Source organism: Dermochelys coriacea, chromosome 7, assembly GCF_009764565.3.
Source record: "Dermochelys coriacea isolate rDerCor1 chromosome 7, rDerCor1.pri.v4, whole genome shotgun sequence".
NCBI lineage: Eukaryota > Metazoa > Chordata > Testudines > Dermochelyidae > Dermochelys > Dermochelys coriacea.
Genome location: NC_050074.1, coordinates 57376898 through 57403944, shown reverse-complemented (window position 1 = coordinate 57403944; position 27047 = coordinate 57376898). Strand labels below are relative to the sequence as shown.

The 27047-nt window shown below is 46.6% G+C and overlaps 1 long non-coding RNA gene across 1 annotated transcript; it reads right to left on the bottom strand.

Moving 5' to 3' along the window:
- Positions 1–2381: 2381 nt before the first annotated feature.
- Positions 2382–7897, bottom strand: LOC119859346. Its single transcript, XR_005294188.1, has 2 exons — positions 7523–7897; positions 2382–2759 (listed from the first exon to the last, which is right to left on the bottom strand). It is a non-coding gene; the product is annotated as an uncharacterized LOC119859346 (long non-coding RNA).
- Positions 7898–27047: the final 19150 nt, after the last annotated feature.

The following is a 27047-nucleotide window of genomic DNA, read 5'->3' as shown; positions in this document are numbered from 1 at the left end:
CAGCATCTAGCCCTCTGTTAATATTGCCTTTTTTATACCTACCTGTACGCTTTGTCACCTGCCCCCTTTGAACACAGTTTAAAGCCCTCCTCACTAGGTTAGTGAGTTATTGGGCAGAGATGCCTTTCCTCTTCTTGGTCAGCTGAACCCCATCTCTTTTCAGCAGACCTTCTTCCCAGCCAGAATCCTATAGTGGAGGAAGTCAAAGCTCTCCTGTCAACACCATCTGCTCAGCCATGCATTCATCTCCAGGACGCATGTTCCTGTCTCAGGAGAAGCTGGAGAGGAAGGGAATTTGGGAGCCTGGTGTTGCTGGCACAAAATGCCCGAGGCAGGCAACAGCTGGATTTGTTGCCCAGTGTGCGTCGCCCAATAATTACAACGGGGTGGAGAAGTAGAAAAGTTTATTTGAAGCTTCAAGCGGTACAGGGAGACAACAATTTCAAATCCTGCACACCAGTGCAAGCAGTTACACATATTTTATCCATTCATTCTTTAGCATGCTTATCCAATAGCAAGCTGCCCTAAGTATCCATATAGCCAATCTGGTATACCAGCCAGTTCCCCTTTTTCCTCTTATCATCTATTCCCCCATATATGGAGTTGTTTGTTCAGCACTATCTAACATTCCTGTCCTGCTTGACCTAATCTTGCTCCAGCCAGTTTGCGCCTGCAATACACTGTTGTAAATTTCTCAGCATGAAGGCTCTGAGCCTTTCCAGGCAGAAAAGGGAAGGGGGGGCCATCTGGGCCTAGAGCGAGGGGGCTTCATCGACACTCATGGTCTTCCATCCCCTTGAGTTACCTAGTGGCCATGCCCGGTGTCCCCAACAACTCCCTACTTTGAGAATACTCAACAGCCTTGTCTCTGAGTTTTCTCACTTGGGCTCTTATCTTTTTATAAGGGGACTTTGCATAAGCACTTTGTGGTAGCCCTGAAGGGAATGCATTACCATGTTTTTTACAAGGGCTCTGACACATGATATTGCACAACATAACACCATTAGTATGATTAAGACAGGAAGAAAACTTTTCAACAACAGACTAAATAAACCACCAAGCCAAGATGACAAACCCCAGCCTGAAAACAAGGTTTGCAACCAATCACTCTCGGGGGCAGTATAAGCAGCCTGTGGTTCAGCTCGGGCATGGGCCTCAGCCTGTACCACCTTATCATAAATTTCATAACTGCTGTCATTTACATATACACAACATCGGGACCCGACAAGGGCACAAACACCCCCTTGGGATGCCAAAAGGTAGTCCAAGGCCAGCCTGTTTTGGAGGGAATACTTTCTGAGCTGCTGTACCTCCTTATTTAATGTTACTACTGCTGACCCTAGATCACGAATTGAGTCCTTTAATTCTAAGGCTACTTTTTTAAGCACCATTTGAAGCCTTACAATATAGCGGCCTATGCATGCTATGGCTGGCCTGGTAATCAGTGGCACAATTCCCAGTATGGAGCACCCTGTAAGCTTTTCAGTTGTGAGGGGATTCTTAGCATTGCCCTCCAAGGCCACATTGAGTCGCCGCAGGGTCTCTTCTCGTGACTTAACAGAGATATCTCGGGTATTCCTAATCTTTCCTTTGGGCAGTGTGGTGGTTATTGAAAGATGAGGAACTCCATAAGCTATATAATAGCTACCTGTCCAATTGGCTGGCAATACCTTGTAAGCCTTTCGGCCACATACAAAATAGTGACCCTGTAGGGCCCAGTAAGGACTGTTTCTTAGAGGGATTCCTGGGGTATTTAAGGCCGCTTTGCCAAACAATTCATATGCCCCCAGGGAGGCTTCCCATCCTTCCGAGTGGGTACAAGGGGGGGTATTCCTAATTGTGCAGTTCAAATTGCACTCACCATAAGGACTGCTGCAAACCCACCATTGGCCTGCTATAGTGGAAATATTAACTGAACAGCAGTTTATATTTCCTGACCCTTTTTTTGTGGAAGGATCATTTGTAAGAGTTTCCCCAAAAGGGGAGGAACCATTACATCCACACTGTTGATCTCCCCTCTTGGTTTTTATCCAATATCCATCGGCCCATTGTGTAATAACACAGGAGCTCCTTCCCCCAGGGCGCATATAGTAATCAGATTGGTTTCAGGTAAAACAAAACACTCCCTCAGTGAGCACTGCAACTGAATACTCCTGATCCTGGTAGGTAGCTTGCTGCAAAGAGATCTTATCCCAGAACAGTGAGTCTGTTCGATTTCTACTTTCCTGCTCTTTGGTGGTGGCTAATTCTGCTAGGGTTAAGGGCAGCATGACAAGGGGCACTCCTGTTCTGGGGGAAAGTGGAGTCGGAGCACACACCCAGCAATCAGTTTGGTTTGTTAAAGTAGCAACATGGTGCGCAAGTAAAACAAAGGAATTATGTTCCTGATATGCACAGTTTAGAAATAACAGCATAGAAAATAACAGAGTTATATGATTAATTATTACCGGGGTCCTCCCGGTCCAGGGTTTTCAGTTTTTGAGTGGGCCCATTTTGGTGCTAAGGTGCCCACTGTTTGTGTCTTTTAAACAGTAACTTTAGCCCAAGATCATCACTAGATGAGGAGTTAACAGGGTGGACAGTCCACTGCTCTGCTGATAAGGGGTGGGTACTGCCTTCAGACGCGAGTGATGGATCCAGTTCTTGTGTCCCTTGACCTTTGCCGCCGTATGGGAGATTAGCAGGACAATGTAGGGTCCTTTCCACTTTTTCTGGAGAGGCTCGTCTTTCCAGATGCAAACAAGCACAGAATCGCCGGGCTGTAAGGAGTGGACAGGAGAGTTCAAGGGAAGAGGCTGGGAGTCTTTAGTATACCTGTGAAGAGACAAGAGAACAGCAGACAGGGAACACATATACTGAGACAAAAAACCATTACCCAGCTCCCACTCCCCTGACGGAACCGGTGTGCCATTCATAGGCCATACCCTCCCAAACATAATTTCAAAGGGACTAAGCCCTAATCTACCCTTTGGGAGAGTGCAGATGTGGAGCAGGACAATGGGTAGGCATCAGACCATCGCAGGGAGGCTTCTTGGCACACTTTTGAAAGATGTTGTTTAAGGGTTTGATTGGTATGCTCTACTACGCCGCTGGCTTGTGGTCTCCAGGGCATATGGAGTTTCCAGGGAATCTGCAAGGCATTCGAGATGCTTTGGACGATCTTTGATGTGAAGTGTGTTCCGTTGTCAGATTCCATTCACTGGGGAAGTTTGAAGCGAGGAATGACTTCCTTAACAAACTTAAGGGCCACCGTCCTGGCAGTGCAATTGCGGCATGGGAAGGCTTCTGGCCATCCGCTGAATTGATCCACTAAGACAAGGAGATATTTGTACCCTTGGGTCCGAGAAAACTCAGTAAAATCTATTTGCCACACCCGCCTGGGGCCCGGAGTGGGTTCCAGAGCAGCAGGTGGCCCTGGATGTTCTGGTTGGGGGTTATTCTTTTGACAGACTAAGCAGTCCGTCTGTACCTAGGTAGCCAGGGGTTGGAGTCCAGAACTTATAAAGTATTTTTCCATTAGTTGGATAAGTGCTTCTCTGCCAGCATGAGTGGTTTGATGTAATTTCTGTAACGCTGGCTGGATCAGGCCCTTTGGTAGAAGGACCTTCCCTTCCGGGGAATGGAGCCATCCCTCCTTTTCCTGGAGACTGAGTTTGTTGATTAGCTGTCTCTCCTCTCCAGAGTACTGGGGGGTTGGAAGCTCCCCCCCGGATGGGATAAGGGCATGCATATGGGCATTCTCAGTCTGAGGGGATATCAGGGTGGCAGCATTCTTAGCCTCTCTATCTGCCGGGGCGTTACCCCTGGCCACATCTTGATCTTCCCTTTGATGGGCTTTACAGTGTACCACCGCCACTTCTGAGGGGAGTTGTATGGCTTCTAGGAGCCGGAGGATTTGGGGCCCATACTTGACTGCGGAGCCTTGAGCTGTCAGCATTCCCCTTTGCTTCCATGAGCCAGCATGAGCATGTAGCACTCCAAAGGCATATTTTGAATTGGTAAAAACATTGACCCGTTTTTCTTTTGACAGTTCAAGCGCACGGGTGAGGGCGACTAATTCAGCCAGCTGGGCAGAGGTCTCAGTGGGCAAACCCTTGGCTTCCACAGTGTCATGGAGGGTTACGACAGCATAGCCCGCCCTCCTTTGCCCATTTATCACAGTGCTGCTACCATCAGTATACCACTCATGATCTGCATTTAGGAGGGGTATATCTTTTAAGTCCGGGCGGCTAGAGTATTGGGCATCTATGATCTTTAAACAATCATTTTCCTGTTCCTCAGTCTCCAGTAAGAGGGTGGCGGGGTTAAGGGAGGGGCAAGACTGTAAGGTGACTTCAGAGTTTTGTAGAAGTTTAGCCTGGTACTTAGCCATCCGAGCCTGGGTGAGCCAAAGGCCTCCCTTTGCATCCAATAAGGCTTGGACCATATGAGGGGTATATATCTGTATTGTCCCTCCCAAAGTTAGTTTCTCAGCTTCAGCCAGCATCAGGGCTGTGGCTGCAACTGCCCGCAGGCACGCTGGCCATCCCTTTGCCACTTAGTTCAGCTGCTTAGAGAAATAGGCCATGGGACGTTTTCATGCTCCCAACAACTGTGTGAGCACTCCTAGGGCCACCCCCTTTCGTTCATGTACATACAGCTGAAACGGCTTAGTGAGATCTGGGAGGCCCAGAGCTGGAGCTTCCATCAGCTTCTTTTTCAAGATTTTAAATGCCCTGTCGGCCTCTGGGGTCCAATAGAAGGGGTCATGATCTGCTCCTTTTACACAATCATACAGGGGTCTAGCCCACAGTCCAAATTCCGGGATCCATATCCAACAGAACCCCGCCATGCCCAGGAAGGCTCTGAGGCGTTTACGATGAATGGGAACAGAAACCTGGCAGACAGCCTCCTTCCTCTCATTGGAAAGCTGATGCTCCCCCTGCCTTATGTGGAACCCCAGGAATTGTACCATCGGGAGGGCAATTTGAGCCTTGCTTCTCAATACTTGATACCCGATATCCCAATAAAATTCAGGAGACCCACAGTGGCTTTGAGGCATGGGGTTAGGCCCACTGTAGCAATTAACAAATCACCTACATATTGAAGAAGAAGAGCCCCCTCCTCGTTGTTCCACTCTTCCAGATCCCTGACCAAAGCCTGGCCAAAAAGGGTAGGGGAATTTTTAAATCCCTGGGCCAATACTGTCCAGCACAGTTGCTTTTTAAGCCTTTTTGTGTCCTCCCACTCGAAAGAAAAGATTTCTTGGGACGAGGTATCTATGGGAATAGCGAAGAATGCATCTTTCAAATTGAGGACCGAAAAATGGGTATACTGGCCTCCTACAGAAGCCAGTAAGGTATACGGATTCGGAACCAGGGGGTGCAGAGTTTTAACCTGTTCATTAACTGCCCTCAGATCCTGTACCAAGCGATACGTGCCATCAGGTTTTCGTACGGGCAGGATGGGAGTGTTCCAGGCTGACTGGCATTCCCGGAGGATTCCACATGTTAGGAACTGATCTATAGTGTCCTGTAAACCTTCTCTGGTTTCCCTCGCAAATTTGATATTGTTTAACTCGCACCGGGCCTTTTCCTGGCAGGAGCTGAACCTTAACAGGGACTTGATGGGTAGCTTTTCCTGGGACCCCCGCTGCCCACACTAGAGGGAATACCCGGTCTTCCCACAGGCTCCATTCTGGGGCTTGCATAGCTGAGGGATCAACTGTAAGGGTCATGATCCATGCATTCTCGGGGGGTAGGGTAAGGATTATTTTGTCTTGAGTAAACTGCAATGTGGCGCCTAGGCGACAAAGCAGATCCCGTCCCAGCAGAGGCGTCGGGCATTCGGGGAGATAGACCAGCTTGTGAGATATAGTCCTATTTCCCAAAGCGTATCCGCTGGGGCATACACTGGGCACTTGGTGCATCTGCCTGTGGCACCCGCCACGGTAAGGGAGTCCGCTACCGGCAACTGAAGGGGTCGATTCACGGCAGTTCATGCCACTCCAGAGTCCACTAAAAAGTCTATTTCCGAACTTCCCACCCACATCTTTACTTGGGGTTCCAGGGGCAGGGCGGTCCGTCCCCCCTGACACCCCTATTCCTGTTCCTCCATTGCCATCATAGGGGCGCCCCCCTTTCCATTCCTCTCTGGGCACTCATTCTTCCAGTGTCCCTCTTGTCTACACAAGATACACTGGTTGCGACCCAGTCGTCTCTCCTGCGGGCTCGGACGTCCGTGTCCATGGCCCCTTCCTCCCCGGCCACTTCCCGTAGTGCTGGCCTGTACCGCCGCTACCATCATTCTAACTTGCTCTTTCTCCTTTTATGCCTCCCTTAGACTATAGGCTCAGTTTGCAGTCTCTAAGATTTGTGCCATGGTCATGCCCATTAGATCCTCTTTTTTTCTGTAACTTTCTCTTAATATCAGGGGCTGCTTTGCTCATGAAAATTCCCTTAATGATTGCCTCAGTTTCCTGATTATTGGGGTCTGCATTGGTATCCTGTCGAATAACGTCCCGAATACGCTGTAGGAAGGCCCCTGGGCTTTCCTTTAGATCCTGCATTACCTCATATGGTTTTGCCCAACTATTATGTCAGACAGCCGAGTGACGGAGTTCATGCAAAAGCAACTGCTTATAGGTGGTAAGCCGGGTCATACCCGCAGGATCATTTGGGTTTCACCTGGGGTCTACTCGGGGGACCTGCTCATCCGGGTCAGGGACATTATTAAGATCCTGGTCGTACTGTCTCTGTGCCTCCTCCCTTGCCTTGGATACGACCTGTTGTCGTTCGACCTCAGACAATAAGGTGCGCAGGAGGATGTTGCAATCGTCCCAATCCAGCTTATAGCTGCTAAGGCAGCCCTCAAAAACTGAAATAAACCTACTTGGTTTGGTGGAAAACTCCCCTGCCTGTATTTTGAAAGCAGCCAAATCCATAGGGTTAAAGGGCACATGGGTATAGACCTGCATAGTCGTGGCCGGACGCGCACCCATGCCAGTATGGGAGATCTTAGTTTCAGTAAGTAAAGGATATAAGCCCACTGTAGGGGCCCTATCAGGTAGGGGCATGGGGGCCGAAGGGGACACCGGACCTGCCATCTCAGTTGGGGTGGGGGTCTGGGGACTAACATTAGCCACTACTGAACCAGTCGGAGTCAAATTACATCGCTGTAAGACATCTGATCGATTACACAAAGCCAAAAACAAATGCGCATACAGATGTTCATTCCATTTCCCCATTCGCTGACAGAACAAAAGTAACTGGAGAATCGTATTGTAATTAATTGACCCTCCTGGTGGCCACCGCTCCTGGTCCTCTAGTTGATATTGAAGCCAGTCAACAGTACAGTGTCGTTTTAATTTATTCTTAGTCATCGGATCCGATCCAAATACCTTCCAATTTGTTAGGATACACTCTAGGGGCATACACTGTGCCCTCCCTCCCGAGCTCTGTCCCTGTCCCATGCCTAAAGGGTAACTCTTGGCGTTCCCAGGTTCAAAACAGAGCAGACAATCCGGATTTCAAAAGGTTCCTACCTTATCCGAAGGACCGGTTCCCCACCGTCGCCCGCAGCACTTCTCCACTTATCAGGCGCGTTGCACCGTTGTGCCCTATGGGGCTGGTTGGGCTATGCCCCTCCGAGGCCCCTGGGAATCACACCGGTGTGCACTGGGCGTCGGTTGGAGTCCTCAACCGCCGGTTCCCGGAAGGGATCCGGGCAAGGCTTGTGTTGTAGCCTCTCGCCCCACGTTGGGCGCCAAAAACTGTTGCTTGCACAAAATGCCCGAGGCAGGCAACAGCTGGATTCGTTGCCTGGTGTGCGTCGCCCAATAATTACAATGGGGTGGAGAAGTAGAAAAGTTTATTTGAAGCTTCAGGCGGTACAGGGAGACAACAATTTCAAATCCTGCACACCAGCAAGCAGTTACACATATTTTATACATTCATTCTTTAGCATGCTTATCCAATAGCAAGCTGCCCTAAGTATTCATATAGCCAATCTGGTATACCAGCCAGTTCCCCTTTTTCCTCGTATCATCTATTCCCCCATATATGGAGTTGTTTGTTCAGCACTATCTAACATTCCTGTCCTGCTTGACCTAATCTTGCTCCAGCCAGTTTGCGCCTGCAATACACTGTTGCAAATTTCTCAGCATGAAGGCTCTGAGCCTTTCCAGGCAGAAAAGGGAAGGGGAGGGCCATCTGGGCCTAGAGTGAGGGGGCTTCATCGACACTCATGGTCTTCCATCCCCTTGAGTTACCTAGTGGCCATGCCCGGTGTCCCCAACACTGGTTTCCATGGAGCCATGACCATAGGAGTCCTGCTGCTGTAGCAATCCTCCAAGTGGACTGACAAGGAGCTGGAAACCCTGGCTGCCAAGCTCCTTGCCAGGTGGGCTGCTGAGGAGCAAGGGATACTGGGAGCCCAGACTACTAAGGAGTCTGGAAGCCCAGGAGCCCTGGCAGCTTGCCAGTCAGGTTGTTTAGGAGCCAGGTGGGTGGGCAAGCTGGCAGGGAACTTGGCAGAGATGCCACAATTGACACGTTCCTCTGAAATGTTTCACTGTTGATTAATTGGCATTTTCTGATAGAATATCTTTCTGTTAGAAATTTTTCAACCAGCTCTAACTGTGGTGTCATGGGGTGGCCACCCCATAGAAATTCTGAGTGGGGATCTGTGGACTAGGAAGGGCATATTAACGTTAAATTCTGCACCTGGAGGGGAACCAGGAAGTCATAGAGCCTAATATCAGGTGAAGCCAGTGAGAGCACGTAGGGGCTGCAGCGAGGAGGGCTGCAGTCACTCCCTAGAGGGAAAGGGCGATGGCCAGGATCAAGGAGGAAATCCAGGGGGACAGTAATCCTGCCCTGGACTGGGGAGTCTGGCAAGAGGCCTAGAGAGATGAAGTAGCCTCAGGACATGGAGGAAGCTCTGGTAGTAAACTCAGAAATAGGCAATGGGGTAAGAAGGAACTCAAGGAAACAATAACTGGAGATGAGACTGAGCAGACCTAACTTGCTAGTCATAGAGTCCAGGGGCTGGAACTTGGCATAGCAGGCAGGCCCAGTTTCTCCTACCAGCCACTGGCAAAGTGGTGCAGGACCTAGAGTTGGAACAGAAGACTGCCTGAGATGGCATAGGGACAGCTTGTCTGGGGGGACTTTGTCACATTGGAAGAGGAGGACAATGTAGCAACCTATCTGGAAGGCTGAGTCATGAAGAGGGAGCATCCTGAGTCAGAGGAAAGGGGGAGAGGTCCAGAGCATAAGCAACTGACAGAAGGCAGTGCCAGACAGGGTGAGAACTAATTCCAGTGCTTAATATGTAATGAAAGAGGTGTCAGGGCTCAAGCAATTTTTTTACTTTCATAACTGATGCACCAAGGCCAAAGGTGTCGGGGCTATGAACTGCCAAGCGTAGACTGGCCCTGGCAAGCCCTGGCACAAAGTAAGTACTGGCTGATTTTCATACAGCCACAAGGAGGTGCACTTCAATGAGGGTACTCCTTTATATGGCTTTTCAGCCATAAACTATACTGTTTCCATGTGAATTGTTGTAGGTGCTGCATGGCCCCAATATCTGTTTAACTATATCCTGTTGTTGTTAAGTCCTGAAGGCTGGAATGTCGTTGCCTTGGTATCGCTGTTCAGGCTGCTCCATGCTTCTGTTCAGGAGGTGTCAATGTTATTAGTATTAGCAGATAGTGCAGCATGTTAATTTAGCCGACCTCAATGTTACTCATAAAGAAAGACCTCAGGCACTGTTTGGTGACAAAGGCCCTTGGCCAGGTTTATTGCCCTGAAAGCACAGTCCTAGCACCCTGGTTACAGGTTCACAAAAACATGAGTGTTCAGAGGCAAGGAGTGGCTCAGTCAGCTGTGGGACTTTCTGCTGTCTCCCAGGCCGCACAAAGGGTCAAGCTGAGGTACCCCAACATTTATAGACTGAGACAAACAACTGGGATACACAACTTATGTACCACCTTACGTATTTCATGACATCTATTTATTCCTGATATTTTGGACAAAACATCCCTCTTCATTGTTCTGTCAGCCCATCTGATCTTCTACTAGATTGAGGTGTATCTGTACTAGCCTTTTGAAAAGTATTTACCTAAATATCAAGTATGGTGTTATTTTGCCAAGGCCAGGCCTGCTCTGGTTCACAGCCTTTGGTTCAGGCCTTAAGTCTTGCACCAGGCCCAGTGCTCCAGGCTCGCGCTCTCTCTCTCTCTCTACTACAAACATCATCATCATAGCAATATCAGAATATGATATCCATTATTTAGAAAAATGCTTTCATGCATACTCTAATTATGTTCTTCTGTCTCTGGACCATTCCATCTGCTTTCATGTCTGTCCTGCTGGGTTTTTTTTCTCCCTCTTTTTTCTGAGCATCCTTGTACTCCTTGGTGTGGCTGACTTCCAGAGGTTTCTTGGGGACCTGTAGCTGCAGTCTCTTTATTCCTATTCCATCTGTTGTTCCTGAATGATTCACCTTTTCTCATTTCCCCTCCCTCACCCACCCATGTCATAGATTCTAGTCTGACCTCCTGCATAACACACACCAGACAACTTTCCCCAAAACAATTCCAAGAGCAGATTGTTTAGAGCATGAGAACTGGACACAATATTCCTGCAGCAGTTACACTAGTGCCAAATGCAGAGGTAACATACACTCTCTACTCCTACTTGAGATTCCCCAGGTCAGCGAGTCTTCACCATGGGGTGTTCCCTGTTTTCTTGCAAACAGGGGGCAGACAGATATTTGCTGTGTGCCTTAGCTTAGGGCCATCCCCTAAGAAGAATTCCGCAGACTTCTCTGCCTCCAAGCCAGACATGGAATAGACTCCAGAGCTTTCACAGGATTTTTAACTAAATTTCCTTCAGTTATCTCATTGGCTTGGAAGATTTTTCTCCTCAACACTGCTTAAAAACCCACCTATTTTGGCTTTCTGAGGTGAGTCTGAAGGACAACACCTCTGCTCCCCACCGCCCTCAGACATGGCAGACTCAGGCAGTAGGCCACAGAAACTCAGTTTCCATTCAGCTTGTGAGCAAGGTCCACACTGAGACAGTGGAGCAGGCTGAAGCAGAGCCAACTTCTGGTCAGCAGCTAGGCAACGTCCACACTGAGACAGTTGAGAAGGCCTCATGGACTCTCCTTTCATAGAGATCTGAATCACTGGCATGGAATTAGAGGTAAGTCTTTCAAATGATTTGTGAGGTGCTTGCTGGTTAAGTGGGGGAGCAGAGACTATGTGCGTGGGGGTTTGGGAGTTGCTTAGAGTTCTCATGCTCTTCTTCCTATTTCCATTCAATTACAGGAAAACACACCTCTTTCAAGCGCGTTTAGATTCAAAGTTGGTTGCTGTCACCTTTTCATTGGCTCAGTACCTTCCCAGTACCTTAGGAGTCTCTTCATCTTATGACATACATAGTTTGTTAAGGCATATGTGCATTAGAGTTGTAATTCTTTCTCTACAATTATATTTCCTTTGTCATTGTGGTGGGAGATGCTCAGAACATCTGTAAGTTTAGACTTACACTTAGTAGTTTTAACTCTTCGTTTTATTCAATCTGTTTTCTGTGCTGTTCCTTCAATTTTATTAGAATTCTACCAGAAATGAAATTCTGTTTTCAAAAGTCCATGCCGTTCTTTACAGTTAAAGTTTAGATTTCTCAAAACACTTTTAAAATTAAATAATTTTTAGAAAGTCTTTAGCCTATATTGTTTTGAGAAGTTGTGGATTCTTCGTACCCATTTTTGGAGGAATGATTCTTCTTGACTTTCTGAGCTGAGTAAAGGGGTTGCTTCAGCACTCCCAGCAATTAATTAATTAATTCACTACAACATGATATTCTCCAAACAGCTAGGGCAAACATATTTTATGGAACACCCAATTCAAACCAGCCCAGAGGTAAAACTAGAACATGTGATTCTTGCATTCCTAGCAGCTCCATGATTCAGTAGATACAGGTCTTGTTAGACCTTGGCAACACTTGGGGAGTCAACAACCGCATGGTGTAGTCCAGGGATTCAGGGTCCCAATCCAAATCCAATGGGACTGCTCAGGTTTGCATGGACTTCACGAAGCTTAACTCAGTATCTCAATTTGATGGCTACCTCATGCCATGCATCAACAAACTCCTTGCACATCTTGAAAATACTAAATACATTACCACACTTGACTTAATGAAATGTTACTGGCAGATACCCCTAGCTCCCAATTCCAAAGAAAAGACAGCATGTGCCCCCCATCTTGGAATTTTTCAATATATGACTATGTCTTTTGGGCTGCACTCGTCCCTGACCACATTCCAGAGGCTTAGGGACCAAGTCCTACCCCATCACAGCCAGGTTGCAGCAGCCTTTTTGAATGATGTAGTTATTTTAGTACAATTGGGCAGTCAGATGGATTCTGTGTTGCAATCACTGAAAAAGGCAAGGTCAGTGCTAATCCAAAAAAATATAAATTTGGGATGCAGGAAACCTGCTCTCTCAGGTTGAAAAGAGCTGGAGCTAGAACAGACCCTTGCAGAAATAATCCACTCAGACTGGGCAACCACCAAGACAGTTCTCCAGAGGCTTCGAAGGGCCAGGAGAAAATACTGACAAATTGGGAGCCAGAAGGCCTGTTAAGAAGGTTTGCCTACTTTTGCTCAGGTGAAGAGATGGATTGGGACAGAGGAGGAACTCCACAGGACTAACCCAGAACCTGGGCCCAGCTTAAGGCCTTGCCCTAAGCACTGCAACTAAATGTTTACATTTTGAAGGTTTCTTTTCCCCCTGTGATGGGGTATATCAACCCTGCACTGGCCCAGCTAATGATAACCACGCTCTGTGGGTGAAGAGGCCACACCCCCTCGCCCCTGCTGGGCATGCTCAGACTGGAGACAAGGTATAAAAGGGAGAAGTTCATCTCAGCCTGGACTGACTGCAGAGGAGAGTAGGCGTGTGTTTATAGGCTCCTGCCAGGAAGCTGCAGGAGCACCCAGCTGCAGAGGCCAACTGTGCTGAGGCTCTTGCAGACACCCAATTGACTGCTGAGGATGATGCAGAAGAGTTTGTTGACCCCAGGAGATTACCAACGCTGGAAGTGAGGGTAGGAAGCTACCCAGGGAATGGAACTGTTCCAAAGAGCGACCGAGCCTGAATGTAGGAAAATTGTTTCTTCCGGGCCCTGGGTTGGGACTTGAGTATGGTGGGCCCGGGTTCCCCCTAATCCACACTTCACTCACCATGGGGTGTGGTCACCATTCCAAGGAGCATGCTTTACTGCTCAAGGACAGTCACATAGACTGACCACTGGGCCACACTGCCTTGAAGGCAAGGGCAGCCGCAAAGACTCTGGCCATTTGAGCCGTAACCCTGTTTTTCATCTTTCTCAATCTGATGCCCATGGAGATGGATGCATCAACCTCACAACACTCCCTCTGTGTTGAAAGGGGAAGATAGCTGAGTCCTGGGTTGCTGTTTTTCTACTTGATTGGTTAGTGACTGACATCAAGCTTATGGCACAGGCTACCCTGACTCAAAAAAGGTGGCCAAACTTTGCAGACTAAGGAGAGGAGACTATGCGTGGCCTGAAGGGGACACTACAGAGTAACCCTGTCAGCTACACCATTCTTGGCCTCTTTGGCACATTTCCCAAGCTCTGACTTCTCATTTTGCTTCCTCTTCACAGAAGTGGAGCCCCTCAGCCCACCTGCTTAGGCCCCTAAGTCCAGTGCTGTGCAATACCGTGTAGCTTAAACACACACACTCCCAGAATTGCACTGAAGGTATGAGCTTTCTGGGTGACAGTTTAACTCTCTTCAGAGGCACGTGGTACCAGTGAAGCATGTCTCACATGGGGACTTTACTCAGAAGTCTCACACGACTGTCTTTTGCTTACTAGACAGAGAGTAGAGGTGATTTAAAAAACAACCTAAATGCAGTACTCCTCCCTAGTTCACCCATCCCTTGGGAGTCCTTTGTAGGCTCATCCAGGGTTAAATAGCTCAGCAGGGTTCCCTGACTCATCAGTCTTCTGAAACTGCTGCAACAGGGAAGTTGTTTCCATCACCCCTCCCCTCCCCCCAGCAGGCTGGTGCAGGTTTCTGAAACCAGGGTAAGCAAAAGAACATAAGAACGGCCATGTTGGGTCAGACCAATGGTCCATCTAGCGCAGTATCCTGTCTGCCGACTGTGGCCAGTGCCAGATTCTTCAGAGGGAGTGAACAGACCAGGGCAATTTATTGAGTGATCCATCCCCTGTCATTCATTTGCAGCATCTGGCAATCAGAGGTTAGGGACACCAAGAGCATGGAGTTGTATCCCTGACCACCCTGGCTAATAGCCATTGATGGACTTATCCACCAGGAATGTATCTAATTCTTTTTTTGAACCCAATTATACTTTTGGCCTTCACAAAATTCCCTGGCAACAAGTTCCACAGTTTGATTGTCCATTGTGTGAAGAAATTCTTCCTTTTGTTTGTTTTGAAACCTGCTGCTTATTAATTAAATTGACATAGGTGCTGGAACTACAGGTGCGGGGGGTGCTACTGCACCCCCTGGCTTGAAGTGATTTCCATTATCTGCAGGGTTTACAGTTTGGTTCAATGGCTCTCAGCACCCCCATGATAAAAATTGTTCCAGCATCCCTGTTCATTAGGTGAACCCATATCCTTGTGTTTTGTGAAGGGGTAAATAACACTTCCTTCTTCACTTTCTCCACACCAGTCACAATTTTATAAATGTCTGTCATATCCACTCTTAGTCGTCTCTTTTCTAAGTTGAACAGTCCCACTCTTTTTAATCTTCTCTGACATGGAAGCTGTTCCATACCCCATATCATTTTTGTTGCCTTTCTCAACATTTTCCAATTCTAATCTATCTTTTTTGAGATGGGGCGACCAGAATTCCATGCAGTATTCAGAGTGTCAGTATACCATGGATATATGTAGCATCATGATATTACTGTCTTATTATCTAGCCATATCTTAATGGTTCCTAACATTATTAGATTTTTTGACTGCCACCGTACACCGAGCAGATGTTTTCAGAGAACTATCTGCAATGACTCCAAGATCTCTTTCTTCAGTGGAAAAAGGTAATTTAGACCCCCATCATTTTGTATATTTAGTTGGGATTATATTTTCCAATGTGCATTGCTTTGCATTTATCAACATTGAATTTCATCTGCCATTTTGTTGCCCAGTTTTGTGAGATCCCTTTGTAACTCTTCACAGTCTGCTGTGGAGTTAACTATCTTGAGCAATTTTGTATCATCTGATATTTTGCCACTTTTTAAAATTTTTGCCTCAGTTTTGCCCTTTTCAAGATTGTTTATGAATATGTTGAATAGCACTGGTCCCAAGACAGATCCTTGGGGGACTCTGCTATTTACCTCTCTGTACCATGAAAACTGACCATTTAATCCTACACTTTATTTCCTATCTTTTAATCATTACTGATCCATGAGAGGACCTTCCTTCTTGTCCCATGACAGCTTACTTTGCTTAAGAGCCTTTGGTGAGAGACTTTGTCAAAGGCTTTCTGAAAGTCCAAGTACACTATATCCACTAGATCACTCTTGTCCACAAGTTTTGTTGACCCTGTATAAGAATCCTAATAGATTGGTGAAGGATTATTTCCCTTTACAAAAGCCATGTTGACTCTTCCCCCATATATTGTGTTCATCTATGTGCCTGATCATTCTGTTTTTTACTATAGTTTCAACCAATTTGCCTGGTGCTGAAGTTAGGCTTACCAGCCTGTAATTGCCAAGATTGCCTTTGGAGCATTTTTAAAAAATTGGTGTCACATTAGCTGTCCTCCAGTCATCTGGTACAGAGGCTGATTTAAGTGATAGGTTACATACCACAGTTAGCAGTTGTGCAATTTCATAACAAAGCTCGTTCAAAACTCTTGGGTAAATACCATATGGGTCTGGTGACTTGCTACTGTTTAATCTATCAGTTTGTTCCAAAACCTTCTCTAATGACACTTCAGCCTGGGACAGTTCCTCAGATTTGTCACCTAAAAGGAATAGCTCTGATGCAGGAATCTGTCTCACATTCTCTGCAGTGAAGACCAATGCAAAGAATTCCTTTAGCTTCTCCACAACACCCTTGTCTTCCTTGAGTGCTTCTTTAGCACCTCACTCATCCAGGAGGGAAGTAATTTGTGTTATAGCTGAGGTGTCCCTGCAGTTCCCAGCACAGCCGTGTCAGAGACCTAGAGATACAGGGTCTGTTCCTGTCATCATGTCTTCAAAGGGAGAATCGGCACGGATGAAGCAAGAGGTGCCCATTTTACTGCAGCAGCTCTTTATGGGGTGACATGGCCTGCAGAGATTGATGTGACCTCAAGAAGGAAATTTCCTCACTGCAGACCAGAGCAGCTCAGGGAGAGTCAGGATGTAGTCTCTGTGGCAATCTCTTCTTTGGCAGTTGTGATGTTCCTAGTGGCTGAGTGAGACAAGATGCTTGTTTTATGTGCACGTTAGGCAGTCACTTTATTACAAGAAAGGTTGAGCCATTAAGCCAGTTGAGATTGTGGAAAAGGATGATCTTGTACCTAAAGAATATTTCTGAGATCTGCCACTAATTGACCAAGAATCTGGTAAACTTTGTAAAGTCCTGTTTATCACAGCACCTCCTACTAGATGCCTAGGGTAATATTCTGCTCTCATTGCACATTATAAATCTAGAATCACCCCACCAAAGTCAGTGGAGTTATTCTGGCTTTTCATGAGTGTAAATGAGAGCAGAATTTAGCCCCTGGCCCATAAAATAGCTCCATCCCCATCACCAGCTGTCCTTGGTTCCCCATCTCCATTGGAGGACAAGGCCACCTATACAAGCTAACCAGTTAAAGAGAGTGAGTCCAGAGCAGGTAGTCTGTGCAGGAGAAATACTAGAAAAGCAATTGCACTAAAAAAGACTTCGGGTGTGTGTGTGTGTGTGTGTGAGAGAGAGAGAGAGAGTAGCAAAATGGATAAGAGTTCGCAATGCAGATGCGGAGGAAATAAAGCAAATGTAATTTTGGGCTGTGTGCACAGAGACCTTATGAATTAGCAAAGTGGTAGGGGGAATTCTAGAAGGCTCTGTGAGACCACAGTTAGGTCATTGCCCACCAGAAGAGGCATTTTGGTGCCAGAAAGGTATCACCAAACCGACAGGAATTCAGAGGGGGTGAAAACTAAACAGGGAAGAAGCCTATAGGCATTGACAGACAAGGAGAGATTAAAATCACTACATAAGTACAGCTCAGCTGTGAAAGACATGACAAGTAACTGAGGGGTTTACACAGCAGGGAGGGAGAACAGCTCCTGAGAGCCATGAGAAGAGATGCAGCCCAGTAATACCTAGACATTTTGGTTGAATCTCACATAACAATTCTGAAAAGCAAGTTCTATGGATGCCAGAACAATACAAGCTGCACAGAGAAGGTGCTTGTCAGCACTGCCATCCTGGTTATGTCACGGGCACTTCAGGCTGAGCACCTCCATTGATCTAAGCTGCCTGTGAATGGTCAGGGAGGGAGGCAGGACTCTTGGTCATCAGGGCTCACACCATCTAGGCCTTTAAAGGCCAAAACCAGCCCCTTGAATTCCACCTGGAAGCTCATGCACAGGTAGCTGCTGTGGTGTAGAGTAATTCCTCCAGGAAGTGAATAAGTGCCACACTTCTTTTACCCTCTAGCTGCCATTTCTGCTTTCCTGTGACATCTCCTGCTGGGCCAGAAACAGAGCAGCCAAGGGCAGGGCAGGATGCAGCTACTCACAACAGTGGGAAATCCCACTACCTCATTTCTGTACCTAGTTCTGTCCACAATAAAGGGTTTATCCTGACACCAGTCTGCTCGTCAGTAAGATCCTACAGCTGGTCCTGGAGCGCTGGTGCAATATGGTCTCAGCATCAAGGCCCTCCCATTTATCAGGATAGTGCATTTGACACCAGCTTCAGATGCAGGGTGATTTCAAGGTGTAGCCCCATTACACTACAGGGTCACCCATTTTGTTCCTTCTATAGGCTGAGTGTACCGCACTCACCGAGGGCTCCTTGAATTCTTCGATACTCCCAACTCCCTGTCTGCCATTCTTCCTTCCCCCTTTATTTCAGGGACTCTGGAAAAACCCCACCTCCTCCCTCATGCAAGTGCCTCTTTGTATCCCCTGTTGCCCCCTGCCCCCCACCATGGTCTGTCAATCTCTCCCCAAGCCAGGGGCTTTGTATGCCCTATTTTCCTCATACATTCTTCCCCCCCATCCATGGTCCCCCATTCTCCCCCCCAGAGGTTCTGTGTACCCCCATTTTACCGTTCCCAACCATGGCTTGGGCTCTCTTGTGTCCCTGCATTTCCCCAGACCATTGTCCCTATTCTTCCGCCCATGCCAGGATCTCTGTGTGCACCCCTACTGCCCCTTTCCACCCAGGGCTTCCCATTCCCCTTTCCCACCACCATTCTTATATTTTTTTTCCCTTTTCCTTTGTTTCTTTCTTTTCTTTTAGGGTGTCAGCATCTGAAATCTGCATTGGAAGGATCAGCAGAGATGAGATGAGGGGTACGTTGCCCTGTGGACAATGACATAGGTGGCTGAAGCTGTTGGCTTTGCAAACCAGATGCCCAAGGGCTTTGTGTGTCCCCAGTGTAGCCCTTTCATTTTTTCCAGTTTTCACCCAAATCAATAGACTTCTGCTCATTGAGGTCTGGAACATTCCCTGAAATGTTGGACTTTATCGGCTGTAGCAGTCAAGAGCTATCATGTTACAGACAGACAGTCACATACAGAAATGCCATTGAGATGAGTGTCAGCCTTGCTTCACTTGGCACATTGCCGTAGTCTGGTCTTGAGTAACAAAGGCATAGGTCAGTGTAACAAAAGAATAGATAAAGAAAAGGATAAAGAAAAGGAGTACCTGCATAAAGAAAAGGAGTATTTGTGGCACCTTAGAGACTAACAAATTTATTAGAGCATAAGCTTTCGTGAGCTACAGCTCACTTCATCGGATGCATTTGGTGGAAAAAACAGAGGGGAGATTGATATACACACACAGAGAACATGAAACAATGGGTTTATCATACACACTGTAAGGAGAGTGATCACTTAAGATAAGCCATCACCAGCAGCAGGGGGGGGGGGAAGGAGGAAAACCTTTCATGGTGACAAGCAAGGTAGGCTATTTCCAGCAGTTAACAAGGATATCTGAGGAACAGTGGGGGGTGGGGTGGGGTGGGGTGGGGTGGGGTGGGGGGGAGAAATAACATGGGGAAATAGTTTTACTTTGTGTAATGACTCATCCATTCCCAGTCTCTATTCAAGCCTAAGTTAATTGTATCCAGTTTGCAAATTAATTCCAATTCAGCAGTCTCTCGTTGGAGTCTGTTTTTGAAGCTTTTTTGTTGAAGGATAGCCACTCTTAGGTCTGTAATCAAGTGACCAGAGAGATTGAAGTGTTCTCCAACTGGTTTTTGAATGTTATAATTCTTGACGTCTGATTTGTGTCCATTCATTCTTTTACGTAGAGACTGTCCAGTTTGACCAATGTACATGGCAGAGGGGCATTGCTGGCACATGATGGCATATATCACATTGGTAGATGCGCAGGTGAATGAGCCTCTGATAGTGTGGCTGATGTGATTAGGCCCTATGATGGTGTCCCCTGAATAGATATGTGGACAGAGTTGACAACGGGCTTTGTTGCAAGGATAGGTTCCTGGGTTGGTGGTTCTGTTGTGTGATGTGTGGTTGCTGGTGAGTATTTGCTTCAGATTGGGGGGCTGTCTATAAGCAAGGACTGGTCTGTCTCCCAAGATCTGTGAGAGTGATGGGTCATCCTTCAGGATAGGTTGTAGATCCTTGATGATGCGTTGGAGAGGTTTTAGTTGGGGGCTGAAGGTGATGGCTAGTGGCGTTCTGTTATTTTCTTTGTTGGGCCTGTCCTGTAGTAGGTGACTTCTGGGTACTCTTCTGGCTCTGTCAATCTGTTTCTTCACTTCAGCAGGTGGGTATTGTAGTTGTAGGAATGCATGATAGAGATCTTGTAGGTGTTTGTCTCTGTCTGAGGGGTTGGAGCAAATGCAGTTATATCGTAGAGCTTGGCTGTAGACAACGGATCGTGTGGTATGATCTGGATGAAAGCTAGAGGCATGTAGGTAGGAATAGCGGTCAGTAGGTTTCCGATATAGGGTGGTGTTTATGTGACCATTGCTTATTAGCACCGTAGTGTCCAGGAAGTGGATCTCTTGTGTGGACTGGTCCAGGCTGAGGTTGATGGCGGGATGGAAATTGTTGAAATCATGGTGGAATTCCTCAAGGGCTTCTTTTCCATGGGTCCAGATGATGAAGATGTCATCAATGTAGCGCAAGTAGAGTAGGGGCATTAGGAGACGAGAGCTGAGGAAGCGTTGTTCTAAGTCAGCCATAAAAATGTTGGCATACTGTGGGGCCATGCGGGTATGCATCGCAGTGCCACTGACTTGAAGGTATACATTGTCCCCAAATGTGAAATAGTTATGGGTGAGGACAAAGTCACAAAGTTCAGCCACCAGGTTAGCCATGACATTATTGGGGATACTGTTCCTGACGGCTTGTAGCCCATCTTTGTGTGGAAGGTCCCTGCATGTGAACCAGGCACACTCACCTTACCTAGTACATGTGGAAGGATATGTACCTGACTGCTCTGCTACCCAAACATTGAGCAACAGCCCTGGGTCTATCTTAAAATGCACGCTGGAGTCAGTCCACCTGCTTTGGATCTCAGACACAGTGGTGAGGGGCAGGTGCCGCCTACGATGGACAGTCTAAACACCCAGCTGGGACAGAAGGGGTAAATTTTACCCATTACAGATTACTTGAGAATTGAAGGGGCCCTTCTTGGTGGAGACCATGAAAGGACGGTGATAGTGGAAACATGTCCGCCTTCCCCGCCAGGAGTGAATTGTGGGGTTTTCATGCGAGCCGGACAAAGCACAACAGCCAATATGGTTGTAGCTAAGCCGTTTATCTGTTATTTTCTCATTGCTTTTATACACTCCTTTTACATAATATTTTCAACCCCCTCCAAAGTCCATCACCCGGTCACGGAGACATCTCGTTGGTCGAGCAGCCTCAGCACGGGCTATGCACGTGCGTCCTTCCTCTTGATTGGAGCACAGCTGCCCGCTATCTGCTGTCAACAAAGTCTGGTGTTGCCAGTTTGCCTGGGTCACGTTCCAGCCTGTAACTCTTTCTCAAAGTTCATTAAAGGTTCACCGCGACCTTAACTAGCTCATAAATATTCTTAACTAGCTCACAGATACACCATGTTCCCACATCTCCCCCCTTTTTATCACATGATACACGGACCACCGGTCACTTGCGTAGTTCCATCCAATTCTCGTTCATTAACAGGGGTGACCTAACGGGGGCGGAGCGATGCATTTTACGGAATATATCAAACAAGGAGGGGAGACATTGCAGACAGCAACAAAGGCAAATAAGACCAATACTTACAAAAACTATAATTCCAAATAATTGCCGAAGCCATCCCAAAGAAGGCAACCACCCTGTAAGCCAGTCCCAAAATCCCGCAAACCCAGTATCTTGACGGATGTGCTCAGTGAGAGAAGTCAACTCATCCAGGCGCTCCTCAATGGATCGGATCCTCATTCTGGAAATAAACAGGATATGGCCGCAAGCACAACCTCCTCTGATGCTTCCTCTCCAAGCGCGGGATCTTGTTCTCCAGGTGCCGGGTTCAAGGGCGAGCGAGGTTGCTGTAGCCACGGACGTACCCACTTGGCCGGGATCCACCGGGGACCTGCATCAGTAGAAACACAAGCATATCCCCTTCCCCAGGTTAACAATTCCACCGGCCCTTTCCACATCTGTTGGCGATAGTCAAACCAGCGCATTTGGGGCCGGGCAATTTGTTCATCCCGGGTCAACCCAAAGAGGTGCCGGAACGCAGGGGGTGCGTCATGTTGGCCAGGCTGTAACCAATTTAAAACATATAATGCCTTTAACAGATGGGCCTGCGGGGTATGCTCAAGTGCATCTGGATGTGGGTCAGGGGTTACTCCCCCTTTTTGTTTAAGTAATAAAGATTTAAGGGAAGCATGAGTACGTTCAATAATAGCCTGACCCGTGGAATTACCGGGAACCCCGGTGACATGGGACACACCCCAACGAGCAAGGAAATGAGCCGTATGGCGGGATATGTAACCAGCACCATTATCAGTTTTAATGGTGGCCGGAACGCCCATAGCAGCAAAGCAACTTTGCCAGTGGCAAATTGTCGCTGTTAGCAGGCCGGCTTGCAGCACAACTGAGACAGTTGCTGGTAAAAAGCACTTTATTTCTGATTATACTGTCATATATACACGATAGTTGTTTATCTTTTTTACAATTCATTATCCAATGTTCTTATCTTAGTGTTTCATTCTTCTACTGTGCTGGAGACTCAAAGTCGCTTCTCATGCTATTCGCTTTGTAGTGTAGCCAAATTCCTAACTTTTATAGTCTTGTTTACTTCGTTTCTCATGACCCGTGGGGTAGCATTATGTTCTGCCAAATTCTGATATTTTCCATTGGCAAATCCTTCCTTAGAACATTTGATAGTCTCCATCTCCCACACCTCCCCCTTTTTGTTTTTTAAAGGCAGCAGAAACCATGCGAGATATAGCCCAACGCATACATTGGATTATACAAGGACCACATAAACAAAAAATACAAATACAAAATCCCATTATTATTATAATATGTAACAACGAAGTTACCCAGCCGGGCCATCCAAATTTAGACAACCAATCCCATAAGGGATTGGTTTCCTTTGTTAATTTATGAAGATTTTGTTCTAACCATGCTAGTAATTCATGGATGGAATGAGAATGGTCAGACAAATTAAAACAGCACATACCTTCAAAATCCTCACATCCATGCCCATGGGCTAACAGCAAAAAATCAATTGCAGCATGATTTTGTAATACCGCATAACGAATACTATCTACATCCATTAGTAAAGCAGTCAATATTTCTGAAGTTAGATTAAATTGCTTAATACTCCAACAAGCCAATTTCTCTAAATCAACTATACTCTTTACACTAGCGACACCAGGGGCTAAAAATGCCACAAATATTTTTGAAGGAGTATCCCAAAAGGTTATTGTATCCTTACAATCAGGAGTAAAATCCTCCAATGCTCGCCTAGTGCGATTGCTTTGGTGTTTAATCATATTACGGTTAGGTGCATACAGTGTCAAGGGGCCTAAATAACATGGCCCTCCTATGGGAAAACTAGGGATACCCTGCCATGCGCGATTTCCGCAAATAAGAAAGGTCCCTGGTGGTAATGCCTTTGCTGATCCATTATTCCATATACCCTTTTGTGGCAATTGTAAGCCTAGGTTGGCCCCTCCTTGCTGACAATAATTTCCTGCCACAAAGGAGGCAATTGGCGTAATATTTTGCATATTAGAAAACATAGAAGCATTCATTTTCCACCCATATTGAGAATACAATACAGGGAATTGTCCACCTAATTCAATGCACCCCATTGAATGATTATGAGTATCGTTTATTGTTGCGGGTAAGGATCCTAATAATGTGAGTTCTTGGGGTGGGTTAAACAGTGATTGATTTAATAAATTTATTATCGTTCCTTGCAATAAACTCCAAACAACCCCCGGGCACTGTTGCCCTGGTGTCCCATTATATAATCGATAACAAGTATCATTAATATAAGTATCATTAAAATCACTTGAACGAAGGACACTATCATTGCTAATGTACCCTCAATATCCATTTAAATCTATACTCGGATAACCTATAAGGCACGTACTAAAAGGGTCCGCGGGTGTTGCCATAGATAAACAAAATGAAGATTGCCCTGTCTGATTCGCCCAGGTGACCCATACGTTCTGACGGGGATCAATGCGAGTAAGCAGAGAAGAGACTAGCCATAGAGGCCATAGGATTATCCATAGAAGCAGTAGTTTCATCCTTCGTTGATTCTGTAATACAGGGCCGGACCCACTTTGTGGGTATCCACCGAGGACCTGCGTCAAGGGAGACACAAGCATAACCCCAACCCCAGGTTAATAATGGTACCGGTCCTTTCCATTGTTGAGAGGCATAATCAAACCACCTTACCTTTGGTTTTTCTTGCTCCTTTTCCATCCCTGTACCCCCTAAATGTTTTTGTATTGGAACATTATTACTGTTATCAACAGTATTAATAGGTTGGAGCCAGTTCAATACATATATAGCCTTCGCTAGTCGCCCAGCGGGAGTCTGCAGTATAGCATCCTCCCCACATCATGATTGCTTATCTAACATTCCTTTTAAAGTAGCATGAGTGCGCTCAACAATGGCCTGGCCTGTAGAGTTCCCCGGCACCCCTGTTTTATGGTTTACTCCCCACAATTGCAAAAAGGCTTGCGTACGCCTAGCAATATACCCAGCTCCATTGTCTGTTTTTATTGTTTTTGGCACACCTAGTGCTGCAAAACATGCCTGCCAATGTTTGATTACATCCTTACTACTGGTGGAAGCATGGGACGTGGCCCAAATAGCCCCAGAGAACGTATCTATAGATACATGAACATATTTCTGTTTTCCAAACGGATTATATTGAGTTACATCTGATTGCCATAATATTAATGCTTCTAAGCCTCGGGGATTGACCCCAATAGGAAAAGCAGGGGCTAGTTTATTACATTCTGAGCATGAGGCCACGATACTCCGGGTCTGAGAGATGGGTAGGGAAAATTGTCGAGTAAGAGCTCTTGCCGACTGATGGAAGAACTCATGAGATAGACGGGCTTGCTCAAATTGATTCGGTACTACCACGGATCCTACTAGAGTGTCCGCTTGCTCATTCCCTATACTTAAGTATCCCAGTAGGCCCATGTGGCTTCTTAAATGCCCCACAAAATATCTGTCCCTTCTCCCATCAAGTCGATGCCAAAGACGCAAAAGTATTTGTTGTAATCTAGGGTTGTGAATTCTTCCAAGCATCGCTCTCTCCAACTTATTCACCAAGCCCACAGCATACTTGGAATCACTTATAACATTGAGTGGTTCTTTGCTCCAATTTTCAAAGGCCATAAGTATGGCCAAAAGTTCTAGTATCTGCACTGATCCTTCACTAATAATCTTTTTATGGGCCCAAACACATCCATCCCACCATACCATCCCCGCGGTTCCCGTTCGTCCCGCCGCATCAGTGAACACCGTTATTCCTTTTACCGGTCTTTCCTGCTTCATAAGGTGTCTTTCTAGTTGCAGAAGGGAGGAAAAAAGACGGTGGGGCGGGTAGTGACAGCTCAATTGGCCTTGATAATCAGCTAAGGCAATGGCAAACATAGTATCATACATCAACAACTGTGTAATAACCATTTTGGAAAAGGGTAACAAAATCTGTTGCGGATCAGTCCCTGTCATGGTAGTTACTCTTCTTCGTGCTTGCATTATTAACATAGCTATAGCTTCAACTCTGGATGTTACCGTCTGTATATTTTTACAGGGTGGAAATATCCATTCTAACCCTATTAACGAATCTCTGTCCTTTTCATCCCATTGAAATAACAATGCTTCCAATACTGAATCCAAACTAAAAACTGCTACCACAAAGGGCAGATTTTCTTTGTATCTGCCCGAATAACCATTTCCAACCTTTTGACCAATTCGTTGTAATGCCTCCCGCTGTTGTGCTGATAATTGTCGTTTATCCCCGGGACTTCTCCCCCCTTGTAATAGAGGAAGGAGAGGGGCTATATCATGATTTGTGATACCACAAAGTGGGTGAAGCCACTGAAGTTCACCCAGTAATTTCTGAGCATCATATAGTGTCTGGACATGAGGTGAAAATGTCAAATGTTGAGGACGTACTGTACGATCAGTAACCCGAAGGCCCAAATATAAAAAAGGAGGTCGGGTTTGAACCTTTTCCGGGGCCACTACAAGACCTGCTTGTGCTAATTGGGAAGTAATCAATGCAATAACAGAGGGCTCAAAGGCTGTAGGAGCCGCAAACAAAAGATCATCCATATAATGATATATTTTCCAGTGGGGATACCTTGTTCGAATAGGGTGAATAGCCCATGCAACCAAAAGGTGATAGATTGTGGGTGAATTTTTCATTCCTTGAGGCAAAACCTTCCATTGGTATCGAAGGGCAGGAGCCTCATGATTTACTGTTGGGACAGAGAAGGCAAAGCGTTCTGTCTTTTGGGTGCAAAGGAATGGTAAAATAACAATCCTTTAAGTCAATAATAAGTAACGGCCATTCAGATGGGAGCATAGACGGGGCAGGTAGGCCAGGTTGTAAGGAGCCCATATAGACTATGATGGCGTTAATGGCACGTAAGTCCTGTAATAAACGCCATTTTCCTGATTTTTTAAGAATAGTGAATACAGGCGTATTCCATGGACTAACGGAGGGTTCCAGATGGCCGAGATTTACTTGTTCAGCCACCAATTCCGTTAACGCGGCAAGCTTAATTGTTGGCAGCGGCCACTAAGCAACCCAGATCGGCTCATCAGAACGCCAGGATAATGCAAGGGTTGGCCGCTCCTCAGTGGCCGCTACTAGAAAGGCGGAGAGGTAATCGTGACTCCCCACTGACTTAAACAATCTCTCCCCAATAACCAAATAGTTGTATCAACAAGATAAGGGCGAACCGACCCCATCAATGTATGGTCAGTGACATCAGTAATGTTAATAAAGAATTCACTCAACATGGGATTACGTTGCCCACCGATACCCTGAAGGGGTGTGGTTACTGGCTGCAGTGGCCATGTCGATGGCCATGCATGCAGGGGCAACACCGTAACATCCGCTCCTGTATCAATAAGAACTCGGTGTTCAAAGAAAACGCCATCTTGGCCTCTGAATTGAACTATACGCGTAGGACGGTCCCTTCCGATTGATAGAACAAATGCTGTCGTCAGTGGCGTAGAGTCTGAGGACCCAAACCCACTGGTCCCTCTCACCTGAGGTAATGCAGAGGGAACAGTCGCACAGAAAGGTATTAATTGTGCAATTTTCGTTCCGGCCATAATCGTAATGGGCGGGCAAAGTGCCC